Below are 14,609 nucleotides of genomic sequence, written 5' to 3' on the forward strand. Positions count from 1 at the left end.
TTCTGACCAATGAAACCAAGCATGCCGAATGCCTTCTTCACCACCCTGTCCACCTGCGACTCCACCTTCAAGGAGCTATGAACCTGTACTCCTAGATCTCTTTGTTCTATAACTCTCCCCAACGCCATACCATTAACTGAGTAGGTCCTGGCCTGATTCGATCTGCCAAAATGCATCACCTCACATTTATCTAAATTAAACTCCATCTGCCATTCGTCGGCCCACTGGCCTAATTGATCAAGATCCCGTTGCAATCCTAGATAACCTTCTTCACTATCCACCTGCTGCAGGTCCAGCAGACATGTCCTCCATGACTCAGCCATAGTAGAGTCACTCTTGGTGATGGATGTTGAAGTCTCCCTTGTTACCCTCAGTGCTACTTCCAAGTGTTGTTCAAATTGGAGGAATACTGCTTCATCAATTAAGGGAGGGCAATAGATGGTAATCAGCAGCAGATTCCCTTGCCTATATTTGACTGATACCCTAGAAGATTTCATGAGATCTGGAGTCAATGCTAAATTCTCCCAGAAGCACTCCCTCCGGACTGCATGTCTCTGTGTCACCACCTCTGGTGAGTCTGTCCTGCTGGTGGGACAGGATGTACTCAAATGGTGATGGAGGAGTCTGATTGTAAGGTTTGATTCAGTGAATACGACTATGCCAGGCTAGCTAAAATACAAATCAGGGGCAGGATTCTCCCCTGCCCGGCGGGGCGGGGGGGTCCCGGCGTAATGGAGTGGCGGGAACCACTCCGGCGTCGGGCCGCCCCAAAGGTGCGGACGTCTCCGCACCTTTAGGGGCCAAGCCCTCACCTTGAGGGGTAGGCCCGCGCCGGAGTGGTTTCCGCTCCGCAGGCTGGCGGGAAAGGCCTTTGGCGCCACGCCAGCTGGCACCAAAAGGTCTTCGCCGGGCGACGCATGCGCGGGAGTGTCAACGGCTGCTGACGTCATCTCCGTGCATGCGCAGGGGAGGGGGTCTCTTCCGTCTCCACCATAGTGAAGGCCATGATGAAGGCGGAAGAAAAAGAGTGCCCCATGGCACAGGCCTGCCCGCGGATCGGTGGGCCCCGATCGCGGGCCAGGCCACCTTGGGGGCACCCCCCGGGGCCAGATCGTCCCGCGCCCCCCCCCCCCCAGGACCCTGGAGCCTGCCCGCGCCGCCTTGACCCGCTGGTAAGGTAGGTGGTTTAATCCACGCCGGCAGGAGAGTGTTGACAGCGGCGGGACTTCGGCCCATCGTGGGCCAGAGAATCGCCGGGGGTGGGCCCGCCGACTGGCGCGGTGTGATTCCTGCCCCCACCGACCGGCGCGGCGCGGTTCCACCCCCGCCGAATCTCTGGTGGCGGAGAATTCGGGACACGGCGGTGGTGGAATTCACGCCAGCCCCCAGCGATTCTCCGACCCGGTGGGGGGTCGGAGAATCACGCCCCAGGTCTCCCACATTTGGCACAAGTCCACAGATGTTAGTGAGGATGAACTTTAGAGGGCGATCTGAGCAGGTTGCGCCTTTATTGTTTCCAGTACCTGATGCACGATCAATTGGACAAAGACGAGAATTGAATACAACTGAGGCTTTATTTCTCTAAGATGTGTGGCCTCCCACAGCAGTTGGTGAAATGGCTGCAGCATGGAGGACACACACATTTATACTCCGCCTACTGGGCGGAGCCAGCAGGCAGGGACTACCAACGTATCTGTCGTACAGGTCCTACCATACATCATCTAATAGAGGTGCAACAGTGGTTTACCACATTCACCCCCTGTTAAAATTGAGTCCGGCGGGGGTGGTGGAGAACAAAATACAGCAAATGGGTTTTGCATTTACAATCTTTGAGAGAAAAAAATGTCTTTTGAAGTCCAGTGGTGGACCAGTTAGAGATTTAACCGGTCCGGGGCCTTGATGTGTCACTGGGAATGACGTAGTGGTCGCGGCGATGCCGATGCTGGTCTGATGTTCAGTGACTCTGGGAGCATGCTAAAATCCTCTTCATCCTCGGGCATGGGCAGGGGGAGGACGGGTGGTCCTGGGGGGGTTGCTGCTGGGAGCGCCGGGGGAGGGGAGGGTGAAGCCGGGTCGGAGGGGTGGGTGTGTGGAACCTAATGGTGCCAGGTCCCTGAGGGAGACAGTATCCTGGCCTTCGGGGTATGCCACGTAGGCATACTGGGGGTTTGCATGGAGCAATTGCACCCTTTCCACCAACGGGTCCGCCTTGTGGGGTCGGACATGCCTACGGAGCAGGACGGGTCCTGGAGGTGCGAGCCAAGTTGGGAGCGACACACCGGATGTGGACTTCCTGGGGAAGGCAAAAAGATGTTCATGGGGTGTGTTGTTAGTGGCAGTGCACAGTAGTGACCAAATGAAGTGTAGTGCATCAGGGAGGACCTCCTGCCAGTGAGAGGCTGGGGGGTTCCTGGACCATAGGGCCAGTTGGACGGCCCTCCACACCGTCCCATTCTCCCTCTCTACCCGTCCGTTTCCCCGGAGGTTATAGCTTGTCGTCCTGCTGGAGGCGATACCCCTGCTGAGCAGGAACTGACGCAGCTCATCACTCATGAATGAGAATCCCCTGTCACTGTGGATGTAGGCGGGGAAGCAGAACAGAGCGAAATTGTGTTGAGGGCTTTGATGACGGTGGCAGACGTCATGTCGGGGCAGGGGATGGCGAAGGGGAATCTGGAGTACTCATCGACCACACTGAGAAAATATGTGTTACGATCGGTGGAGGGACCCGTTGAAATCCACGCTGAGGCGCTCAAAAGGGCGGGAGGCTTTCACCAGGCGCGCACGGTCCGGCCGGTAGAAGTGCGGCTTGCACTCCGCGCAGACCTGTCAGCCCCTGGTGATTGTCCGTACTTCCTCGACGGAGTAGGGCAGATTGTGGGCCTTTATAAAATGGTACAACCGTGTGACTCCCGGGTGACAAAGGCTGTCGTGCAGGGCCCGGAGTCGGTCTACCTGTGCACTGGCACATGTACCTCGGGATAGGGCATCTGAGGGCTCGTTGAGCTTGCCGGGGCGATACAAAATCTCGTAATTGTAGGTGGAGAGCTCGATCCGCCACCTCAAGATCTTATCATTCTTGGTCTTGCCCCGCTGTGTGTCATTGAACATGAAGGCTACCGACCGTTGGTCAGTGAGGAGAGTGAATCTCCTGCCGGCCAGATAATGCCTCCAATGCCGCACAGCTTCAACGATAGCTTGGGCCTCTTTTTCGCCGGATGAGTGCCGCATTTCTGAGGCATGAAGGGTGCGGGAAAAGAATGCCACAGGTCTGCCTGCCTGATTGAGGGTGGCGGCTAGGACGACATCTGATGCGTCGCTCTCTACTTGAAAGGGCAGTGTCTCGTCTACTGTATGCATCCCAGCCTTGGTGATATCGGCTCTGATACGGACGAAGGCCTGTTGTGCCTCGGCCGTCAGGGGAAAATGGGTGGACTGTATGAGTGGGCGGGCCTTGTCCGCATAGTTTGGGACCCACTGGACGTAGTATGAAAAGAACCCCAGGCAGCGTTTGAGGGCCTTGGGACAGTGGGGGAGGGGAAGCTCCATGAGGGGGCACATGAGGTCAGGATCGGACCCCAGAACTCCGTTCTGGACCACATAGCATAGAATGGCTAAGCGGGTCGTGCTAAACACGCACTTCTCCTTGTTGTAGGTGAGGTTTAGGAGAGTGGCGGTGTGGAGAAATTTGGCAAGGTTGGCATCGTGGTCCTGCTGATCATGGCCGCAGATGGTGACGTTGTCTAGGTACGGAAAGGTGGCCCGCAAACCGTATCGATCGACCATTCGGTCCATCTCCCTTTGGAAGACCAAGACCCCGTTGGTGACCCCGAAAGGAACCCTGAGGAAGTGATAGAGTCGACCGCCTGCCTCGAAGGCAGTGTATGGACGGTCCGATTTACGAATGGGAGCTGGTGGTAGGCGGATTTGAGGTCCACCGTTGAGAAGACCCGGTACTGTGCAATCTGACTGACCATATCAGATATGCCTGGGAAGGGGTACGCGTTGAGCTACGTGTACCGATTGATGGTCTGGCTGTAGTCCACGACCATTCTGTGTTTCTCCCCAGTTTTAACTACTACCACTTGGGCTCTCCAGGGACTGTTGCTGGCCTCGGTGATGCCTTCCCGATGCAGCCGCTGGAACTCGGACCTGATGAAGGTCCTGTCCTGGGTGCTGTACCATCTACTCCTGGTGGCAACGGGTTTGCAATCCGAGGTTCGATTTGCGAAAAGGGAAGGCGGATCGACCTTTAGGGTCGCTAGGCCGCAGACAGTAAGGGGTGGTAGGGGCCCGCCGAATTTCAGAGTTAGGCTCTGGAGGTTGCACTGGAAGTCCAGACCGAGTAGTAGGGCCGCACAGAGGTTAGGGAGGATGTAGGGGCGGAAACCGCTGAATTCTACTCCCTGGACCGTGAGTGTGACCGTACAGTACCCACGGATCGCCACGGAATGGGATCCGGAGGCCAGGGAGATTCTTTGGTTGGCGGGATGTACCGCGAGGGAGCAGCGCCTTACCGTATCCGGGTGGATGAAGCTTTCGGTGCTCCCAGAGTCCAGCAGGCAAGAGGTCACGTGTCCGTTGATTTTAACGCTGGTCGATGCGGTGGCCAGGTTGTGCAGACGAGTCTGGTCGATGGTCACTGAGGCGAGTCATGGTCGGTCGTCGCTGGTGTCGGATGATGGGGAGCACAGGGGGCACGGGTCCTGGTACGATGGCGGTGCCCATCTGCCTTGGGGGTGACAAGATGGCGGCGCCTGAAGATCTTGAGGAGGACAAAATGGCGGCGCCCATGGGCCACACGTGGCGGGGGCTGAACAAGATGGTGATGCCCATGGGCCGCACGTGTTGCACGGAGGGGAAGATGGCGGCACCCACTGGCTGCATGTGTTCTGAGGGGGAGAAGATGGCGACGCCTACTGGCCGCGCGTGGTCCACGGAGGTGAAGATGGCGGCGCCCATTGTCCATAAACGAGGGGGGTGGGGGCGATAGCGGTGACTGCACGGGCCTGGCACACCGCAGCGAAGTGCCCCTTCTTACCGCAAGCCTTACAAAAGGCAGCGCGGGCCGGGCAGCATTGGCGGGGGTGTTTCTGCTGGCCACAAAAGTAACATCGGGAACCCCCGGGGTTCGCTGGCTGGCGCGTGGTGCAGGCGTATTGGCTGGGTAAGGCCCCCGCTGGGGCGGCCGTCTGTGGGGTCCACAATGCGTAGGAGGGGTAGGCCACGTGGCTGGGAGTGTAGGCCGGAATGTTGCGCGAGGCGACTGTCATAGAGAGCGCTAGCTTCTTTGTCTCTGCTAGGTCGAGCGTGGCCCCTTCTAACAGTCGCTGCCATATGAGGTCCGACCCAATCCCCGTAACAAACGCGTCCCGCATAAGGAGGTTTGAATGTTCCGTGGCCATAACGGCCTGACAGTCACAGTCCCGGACGAGTGGGATTAGGGCCCACCAGAAGTCTTCTATGGACTCACCAGGGCGTTGAGAGCGAGTGGCGACTACGTGCCTGGCGAAGAGCGTGTTCGTCTTCTGAGCGTAATTTTCTTTGAGAAGCGTCATGGCTTCGGCATGTCCTGGATCAGCGGAAAGACGTTGGAGCTCAACCTCGAGTACAGGATCTGTATTTTCTGAGCCTCCGAGACAGGGCTGGGCGCCGAGTTGATGTACGCCTCGAAGCAAGCTAGCCAGTGCTGAAAGTCCTTTTTGGCATCGCTTGAATGCGCATCCAGCTGCAGGCGATCCGGCTTGATACGGAGTTCCATCTTTTGAAAATCTTAGAGCAATAAATTGATGCACAATCAATTGGACAAAGACGCGAGTTGAATACAACTGAGGCTTTATTGCTCTAAGATGTGTGGCCTCCCACAGCAGCTGGCGAAATGGCTGCAGCATGGAGGACACACACATTTATACACCGCCTACTGGGCGGAGCCAGCAGGCAGGGACTACCAACGTATCTGTAGTACAGGTCCTACCATACATCACCTAATAGAGGTGCAACAGTGGTTTACCACAGTACCTACATCAATGCCAGGTGGCTTGGCCAGTTTTATTTCTATTCACCTTCTCTGTAGCTATTTGGACCAACTGAGTGGCATTGTTTGGCCATTTCATAGGTCAGTGAAGAGGCAACCACATTCCTGTAGGTCTGGAGTCACATGTAGGCCAGATTGGGTAAGGACAGCAGATATCCTTCCTTAAAGAGCATTCATGAACCAGATCAATTTTTATGATAATCATTTAGTTTCATGATCAACATTACTGATACTAGCTTTTAATTCCAGATTTATTAATTAATTGAATTTAAATCCACCAGTTCCCATGGTGAACTCATGGGCGGGATTCTCCGAAATGGAGGCAGAGTGTCTGCGTCGTCGTGAACGCCGTCGCGTTTCAGGACGGCGCGAAACGGGCGTTGGCACTACCGATTCTGGCCCCTACATGGGACCAGCATGGCGCTGGGGCGGTTTACGTGCTCCAGCCTCCCTTCCCGGCACCAACTGGGCGCTGCGCCAACCAGAGCATGTGCCGTGGCGCCGCGCCAACCCGTGCACGTGCAGTGGCGCCGCGCCAACCCGTGCATGTGCAGTGGCGCCGCGCCAACCCGTGCATGTGCAGTGGCGCCACGCCAACCCGTGCATGTGCAGTGGCGCCACACCAACCCGTGCAGGTGCAGTGGCGCCGCACCAACCCGTGCATGTGCAGTGGCGCCGCGCCAACCCGCGCAGGTGCAGTGGCGCCGCGGCAACCCTTGCATGTGCAGTGGCACCGCACCAACCCGTGCATGTGCCGTGGCGCCGCGCCAACCCGTGCACGTGCAGTGGCGCCACACCAACCCGTGCATGTGCAGTGGCGCCACGCCAACCCGTGCATGTGCAGTGGCGCCACACCAACCCGTGCATGTGCAGTGGCGCCGCGCCAACCCGCGCAGGTGCAGTGGCGCCGCGGCAACCCTTGCATGTGCAGTGGCACCGCACCAACCCGTGCATGTGCAGTGGCGCCACACCAACCCGCGCATGTGCAGTGGCGCCGCGGCAACCCTTGCATGTGCAGTGGCACCGCACCAACCCGTGCATGTGCAGTGGCGCCGCACCAACCCGCGGATGCGCAGTGGCACCACGCCAACCCGTGCATGTGCAGTGGTGCCGCGGCAACCCGTGCATGTGCAGTGGCACCACACCAACCCGCGGATGCGCAGTGGCACCGCACCAACCCGTGCATGTGCAGTGGTGCTGCGGCAACCCGTGCATGTGCAGTGGCGCCGCACCAACCTGTGCATGTGCAGTGGCGCCGCACCAACCCGTGCATGTGCAGTGGCGCCGCGGCAACCCGTGCATGTGCAGTGGCGCCGCACCAACCCGCGGATGCGCAGTGGCACCGCACCAACCCGTGCATGTGCAGTGGCGCCGCACCAACCCGTGCATGTGCAGTGGCGCCGCGGCAACCCGTGCATGTGCAGTGGTGCCGCACCAACCCGTGCATGTGCAGTGGCGCCGCACCAACCCGTGCATGTGCAGTGGTGCCGCGGCAACCCGTGCATGTGCAGTGGTGCCGCGGCAACCCGTGCATGTGCAGTGGCGCCGCGCCAACCTGTGCATGTGCAGTGGCACCGCACCAACCCGTGCATGTGCAGTGGCGCTGCACCAACCCGTGCATGTGCAGTGGCGCCGCACCAACCCGTCCATGTGCAGTGGCGCTGCACCAACCCGTGCATGTGCAGTGGCGCCGCACCAACCCGTCCATGTGCAGTGGCGCCGCACCAACCCGTGCATGTGCAGTGGCGCTGCACCAACCCGTGCATGTGCAGTGGCGCCGCACCAACCCGTCCATGTGCAGTGGCGCCGCACCAACCCGTGCATGTGCAGTGGCGCTGCACCAACCCGTGCATGTGCAGTGGCGCCGCACCAACCCGTGCATGTGCAGTGGCGCCGCACCAACCCGTGCATGTGCAGTGGCGCCGCACCAACCCGTGCATGTGCAGTGGCGCCGCACCAACCCGTGCATGTGCAGTGGCACCGCACCAACCCGCGGATGCGCAGTGGCGCCGCACCAACCCGTGCATGTGCAGTGGCACCGCACCAACCCGTGCATGTGCAGTGGCACCGCACCAACCCGCGGATGCGCAGTGGCACCGCACCAACCCGTGCATGTGCAGTGGCACCGCACCAACCCGTGCATGTGCAGTGGCGCCGCACCAACCCGTGCATGTGCAGTGGTGCCGCACCAACCCGTGCATGTGCAGTGGTGCCGCGGCAACCCGTGCATGTGCAGTGGCGCCGTACCAACCCGTGCATGCGCAGTGGCGCCGCACCAACCCGCAGATGCGCAGTGGCGCCGCACCAACCCGCGGATGCGCAGTGGCACCGCACCAACCCGCGGATGCGCAGTGGCACCGCACCAACCCGTGCATGTGCAGTGGTGCCGCGGCAACCCGTGCATGTGCAGTGGCGCCGCGCCAACCTGTGCATGTGCAGTGGCGCCGCACCAACCCGCGGATGCGCAGTGGCACCACACCAACCCGCGGGGAACTTCCTCAACGCGCCGGCCCCGATGCAACATGACACGGGGGTTCAGGGGCTGACCGCGTAACAAAATAGGGCCGGGGCTGGAGAGGCCGGCCCGCTGATTGGTGGGCCCCGATCGCGGGCCAGACCCCATCGGAGGCCCCCCCCCCCCAGTGAAGGAGCCCCCCCCCACAGGCCGCCCCCCGATCCTGCACGCAGAGTTCCCGCCTGCTGCGAGCAGATGTGGATGGCGCCGGCGGGACTCTGCCGTTTCCACGTAGCTGCTCAGCCCATCAAGGCCGGAGAATTGGTGGCCCGGCTGTGGACAGCAGCCCACGACCGGCGGCGTGCCAAACGCGCAGGCGCAAATGGCCACGATTCTCCGCTCCTCGGAGACCCGCGTGCCGGCGTCGGGGCGGCGTGGCGCGGTTTCGCCGATTGTCCGGCCCGGCGCGGGGCTCGGAGAATCCGACCCCCGGTCTCTGAAGCATTAGACTGCTTCTCTGGATTACTGATTCAGTGGCATTGCCACTATGCTACCTTTCGTTTACGAATCACCTTAAATCTATGCCCTCTGGCTCTTTGTCCCCTGACCAATGGGCATAATACCTCTATAACTAAGCCATCTAGACTTCTGATGATTTTAAACTCTGCTGTCACATCTCGTCTTAACCCTGTCTTCTAAAAGGTGAACACCAGCTTGACCAGTCTATCCATTTAACTGCAATCTCTCATTACTCAAACTATTCTGGCAAATCTTTTACGTACCCTTTCCTAAACCTTCAAATCCATCTTAAAGTATTTGCTGGCCAGAACTGGTCACAATATTACAGCTAGGTCCAAACAAATACATTATATTGGTTTAGCTTAACTTCCTGCCTTTTGTACTCTATGCCTCTCTTTGGAAAGCTCAGAATCTCATATGCTGCATGAACTTCTGTGTTAACCTTTCCTTACAGATTCGAAGATTTGGGGCACAAACACCCCCAGGTCTCTGTTGCTACACTGCCTTTAACTGCCTTCCTCTCCAAATGTAGTTGCTCACATTTTTCTACAATGTCTGCCCATTCCACCAGCCTGACTATATGTCTTCCTGAGGTGTAGTGCTATGTTTCACATTGTTTATTATACCTTCTCATTCCATGTCATTTGCAAGTTTTGAAATTGTTCATGGCTCCTATGTTCAAGTTGTTATTACATATCTAAAACAGCAGCGATATTAGTACCAAACCATGGCGAGCACCTCAGCCCAATCCAAAAAACAGCATTCACCATCACTCCTTTTCTAATTTTGTGCCACTTTTATCTCATAGGCTTCAGTTTTGCACCCAGTCCTAGTATATAGCATCACAAAATCTTTACAGTGCAGAAGGAGCCCATTCAGTCCTTCGGGTCTTCACTGGCTTTCTGAAGGAGCATTCCACCTAGTTCCATTCCCCTGCCTTCTCCCCATAACCTTGCATATTCTTTATTTTCAGATAGCAATCCGATTCCCTTTTGAATATCTTGATCAAACCTGCCTCCACGCCTTGTCAGGAAGTTTGTTCCAGACTCCAACCACACTGTGGTGAAAAATCTTTCCCCCAGATCACTTCTGCTCCTTTTTCCCATTATTTTGAATCTGTGCCCTCTACTTCTTGATGTACCTTTGAGAGGGAACAGTTTGTCAATCTTTACCCTGTCCAAACCCCTCAGGATCTTGACTATCCCTATCAAGTATTCTCTCAGCCTTCTTTTCTCCAAGGAAAGCAGACCCAACCTCTCCTCGTTGCTACAGTTGTTTATCCCTGGAATCATTCTTGTGAATCTCCCCTGTACTCTCTCTAATGTCTTCATATCCTTCCTCAAGTGTGGCATTCAGAATGGATGCAGTACTCCAGATGAGGCCTAACTAGTGTCTTATACAAGTTCCAACATGACTTCCTTACTCTTGTGCTCAATACCCCATTAATAAACCTAGGATACTATATGCTTTATTAACTGCTCTTTCAACATGCCCTGCCACCTTCAATGACTAATGTACATAAACGCCAAGGTCTCTTTGTTCCTGCACCTCCTTCAGAGTTTCTCCCTTTATTTTATACTGTCTCTCCATATTCTTCCTGCCAAAATGAATCATCTGACACTTCTCTGAATTGAACTTCATCTGCCACTTGTCTGCCCAATCCACCAATATGTCTATGTCTTTTTAAAGTTCAAGACTATTGTTTGGAGTTCAAACTTAATATTTGGTTCTTTCAAGGTCCATATATACATCTACATCACTGCCCTCATCCACCCTTTCTGTTGTCTCATCAAAAAACTCAATCAGGTTAGTCAAATACAATTTGCCCTTAACAAATCTGTGCTCTCCCTCTTGTATTAGTTCATGCTTGTGTAAACAGCTGTTAGTTTTCTATGGACTATTATTTCTATGGACTATTATTTCTAAAAACTTGGCAACAACAATGTTAAATCAACTGACCTACGACTGCCAGGTTCATCCTCTTATTTTTTACTGAACACTGAATAAATACAACCATCCAATCCTTTGGCACCACATCTATATCCAAGGAGAATTGGAAAATTGTGGACGGCAGTGCCACAATTTTGACCCACACATTCCACAGCAACGTATCTGACTGGTAATTTCTCCAATGTGGTGAACCACTGTACACCTGTATTAGGGGATGTAAGGTAGGACCTGTACTAGAGGTTCGCCGGTAGCCCCTGCCTGTTGGTTCCGCCCAGTAGGAGGAGTATAAATATGCGTGTCCTCCATTCAGCTGCCATTTCGCCAGCTGCAGCAGGAGGCCAAGCATCTGACTGTAATAAAGCCACAGTTGTACCCAACCTTAGTCTTTGTGCAATTGATCGTGCATCAATTTATTGCAGTCAGATTTTCTACAGGATGGACATCCGTATCAAACCAGGTCGCCTGCAGCTGGATCCGCAATCGACCAACGCCAGAAAAGACTTTAATCACTAGCTAGCTTGCTTCGAGGCCTACATTAACTCAGCAACCACCCCACCGACGGAGGCTCAGAAGATACAGGTCCTGTATTCCAGGTTGAGCTCAAGCGTGTTCCCGCTGATCCAGGACGCCCCGACTTACGCAGATGCCATGGCATTCCTCAAAGAGAACTACGTGCAGAAAGCGAACACACTCTTCGCCGGGCAAGTACTCGCCACTCGCTCTCAACTCCCTGGTGAGTCCATCGAAGACTTCTGGCGGGCCCTAATCCCACTCGTCCGGGACTGTGACTGTCAGGCCGTTATGGCCGGCAAACATTCTAATCTCCTCATGCGCGATGCTTTCGTAATGGGGATTGGGTCGGACCTCATCTGACAACGATTGCTGGAAGGGGCCACACTCGACCTAGCGGAGACAAAACAATTAGCGCTCTCCATGGCGGTCGCCTCCCGTAATGTTCAGGCCTACCCCTCCAGCCGCGCGGCCCACCCCTCCTATCCCTCCTGGACCCCGCAAATGACCGTCTCAGCTGGGTCCCTGCCTAGCCAATACGCCTGCGCCGCATGCAAAACCGCGCACCCCGGGGGTCTCTGATGCTATTTCTGTGGTCAGCAGAAGCACCCTCGCCAACGCTGCCCGGCCCGCGCCGCCATTTGCAAGGCTTGCGGCAAAAAGGGCCACTTCGCCGCAGTGTGCCAGGCCCGCGCAGTTGCCGCTATCGCCCCCTCCCCACTTCCAAACGCACAATGGACACCACTCTCTTCACCCCCACGGACCACGCACGGCCAGTGGGCGCTGTTATCTTCATCTACCAGGGCCACGCGCGGCCAGCGGGCGCCGCCATCTTCTCCCCCTCAGTCCACGTGCGGCCCATGGGTGCCGCCATCTTGTCCTGCTCCACCAACGTGCGGCCCATGGACACCGCCATTTTGTCCCGCCCCCGCAACGTGCGCCCCATGGGTGCCACCATTTTTGTTCCCCGCAGGATCTCCAGCAGCCGCCATCTTGCCTTCCCCACGAGGCATGGATGCCAACGACCTTCCACGACCTGGACCCCAACGCTCTTCGTCTGAAACCAGTGACGATCACCCGCAGCCCGCCTCGATGACGCTGGACCAGTCTCGTCCACACAACCTGGCCACCACTTCGACAACGGTGAAAATCAACGGCCACGTGACCTCTTGCCTGCTGGACTCTGGGAGCACCGAAAGCTTCATACACCCGGATACGGTAAGGCGCTGCTCCCTCACGATCCACCCCGCCAATCAATGGATCTCCCTAGCCTCCGGGTCCCAGTCTGTCCAGATCCGAGGGTTCTGCACAGTCACTCTCACAGTCCAGGGAGTAGAGTTCAGCAGCTTTCCCCTCTACGTCCTTCCTAACCTCTGCGCTGCACTATTCCTAGGCCTGGATTTTCAGTGCAATCTCCAGAGTCTCACCCTCAAATTCAGCGGGCCCCTTCCATCCCTCACTGTGTGCGGCCTCACAACCCTAAAGGTCGACCCCCCCTCCCTCTTTGCCAATCTTACTTAAGATTGCAAGCCCGTCGCCACCAGGAGCAGACGGTACAGCACCCAGGACAAGACCTTCATCAGGTCCGAAGTCCAGCGGCTGCTTAAGGAGGGTATTATCGAGGCCAGCTACAGCCCCTGGAAAGCCCAAGTGGTATTCGTTAAAACTGGGGAGAAACACCGAATGGTCGTGGACTACAGCCAGACCATCAATCGGTACACGCAGCTCGACGCGTGCCCCCTCCCACGCATATCTGATATGGTCAATCAGATTGCGCAGTACCGAGTCTTCTCAACGATTGATCTAAAATCCGCCTACCACCAGCTCCCCATCCGTAAATCCAACTGCCCATACACTGCCTTCGAGGCGGACGGTCGTCTCTACCATTTTCTTTGGGTTCCCTTTGGCATCACTATTGGGGTCTCAGTCTTCCAAAGGGAGATGGACTGAATGGTCGACCGGTACAGTTTGTGGGCCACGTTCCCGTACTGAGACAATGTCACCACCTGCGGCCATGATCAGCAGGACCACGATGCCAACCTCACTAAATTTCTCCGCACGGCCACTCTCCTCAATCTTACTTATAAAGAGAAATGTGTGTTCAGCACGACCCGCTTAGCCATCCTCGGCTATGTGGTCCAGAATGGAGTTCTGGGGCCCGATCCCGACAGCATGACCCACCTCATGGAGCTTCCCCTCCCCCACTGCCCCAAGGCCCTCAAACGCTGCCTGGGGTTCTTTTCGTACTACGCTCAGTGGGTCCCAAACTATGCGGACAAGGCCCGCCCACTCATACAGTCCACCCAGTTCCCCCTCACGGCAGAGGCACAACAGGCCTTCGCCCGTATCAGAGATGATATAGCCAAGGCAGGGATGCACGGAGTAGACGAGACACTGCCCTTTCAAGTAGAAAGTGACGCATCAGATGTCGCCCTTGCCGCCACCCTCAATCAGGCAGGCAGGCCTGTGGTGTTCTTTTCCCGCACCCTTCGTGCCTCTGAAATTCGGTACTCATCCATCGAAAAAGAGGCCCAGGCTATCGTTGAAGCTGTGCGACATTGGAGGCATTACCTGGCCGGCAGGAGATTCACTCTCCTCACTGACCAACGGTCGGTAGCCTTCATGTTCAACAACACGCAGCGGGGCGAGATCAAAATGATAAAATCTTGCAGTGGAGAATCAAGCTCACCACCTATAATTAAGAGATTTTGTATCGCCCTGGCAAGCTCAACGAGCCCCCAGACGCCCTCTCCTGAGGTACATTTGCCAGCGCACAAGTAGACCAACTCCGGGCCCTACACGACCGCCTTTGTCACCCGGGGGTCACACGACTGTACCTTCTCATCAAGGCGCGCAACCTGCCCTATTCCATCGAGGAGGTACGGACAGTCACCAGGGACTGCCAGGGCTGTGCAGAGTACAAGCAGCACTTCTACCAACCAGACCGTGCGCGCCTGGTGAAGGTCTCCCGCCCCTTTGAACGCCTCAGCGTGGATTTCAAAGGGCCCCTCCCCTCCATCGACCGTAACACATATATTCTAAGTATGGTCGATGAGTACTCCAGGTTCCCCTTCGCCATCCCATGCCCGGATATGACGTCCACCACCGTCATCCAGTCCCTCAACACAATCTTCGCTCTGT

Source organism: Scyliorhinus torazame, chromosome 8 (genome assembly GCF_047496885.1).
Source record: "Scyliorhinus torazame isolate Kashiwa2021f chromosome 8, sScyTor2.1, whole genome shotgun sequence".
Lineage (NCBI taxonomy): Eukaryota > Metazoa > Chordata > Chondrichthyes > Carcharhiniformes > Scyliorhinidae > Scyliorhinus > Scyliorhinus torazame.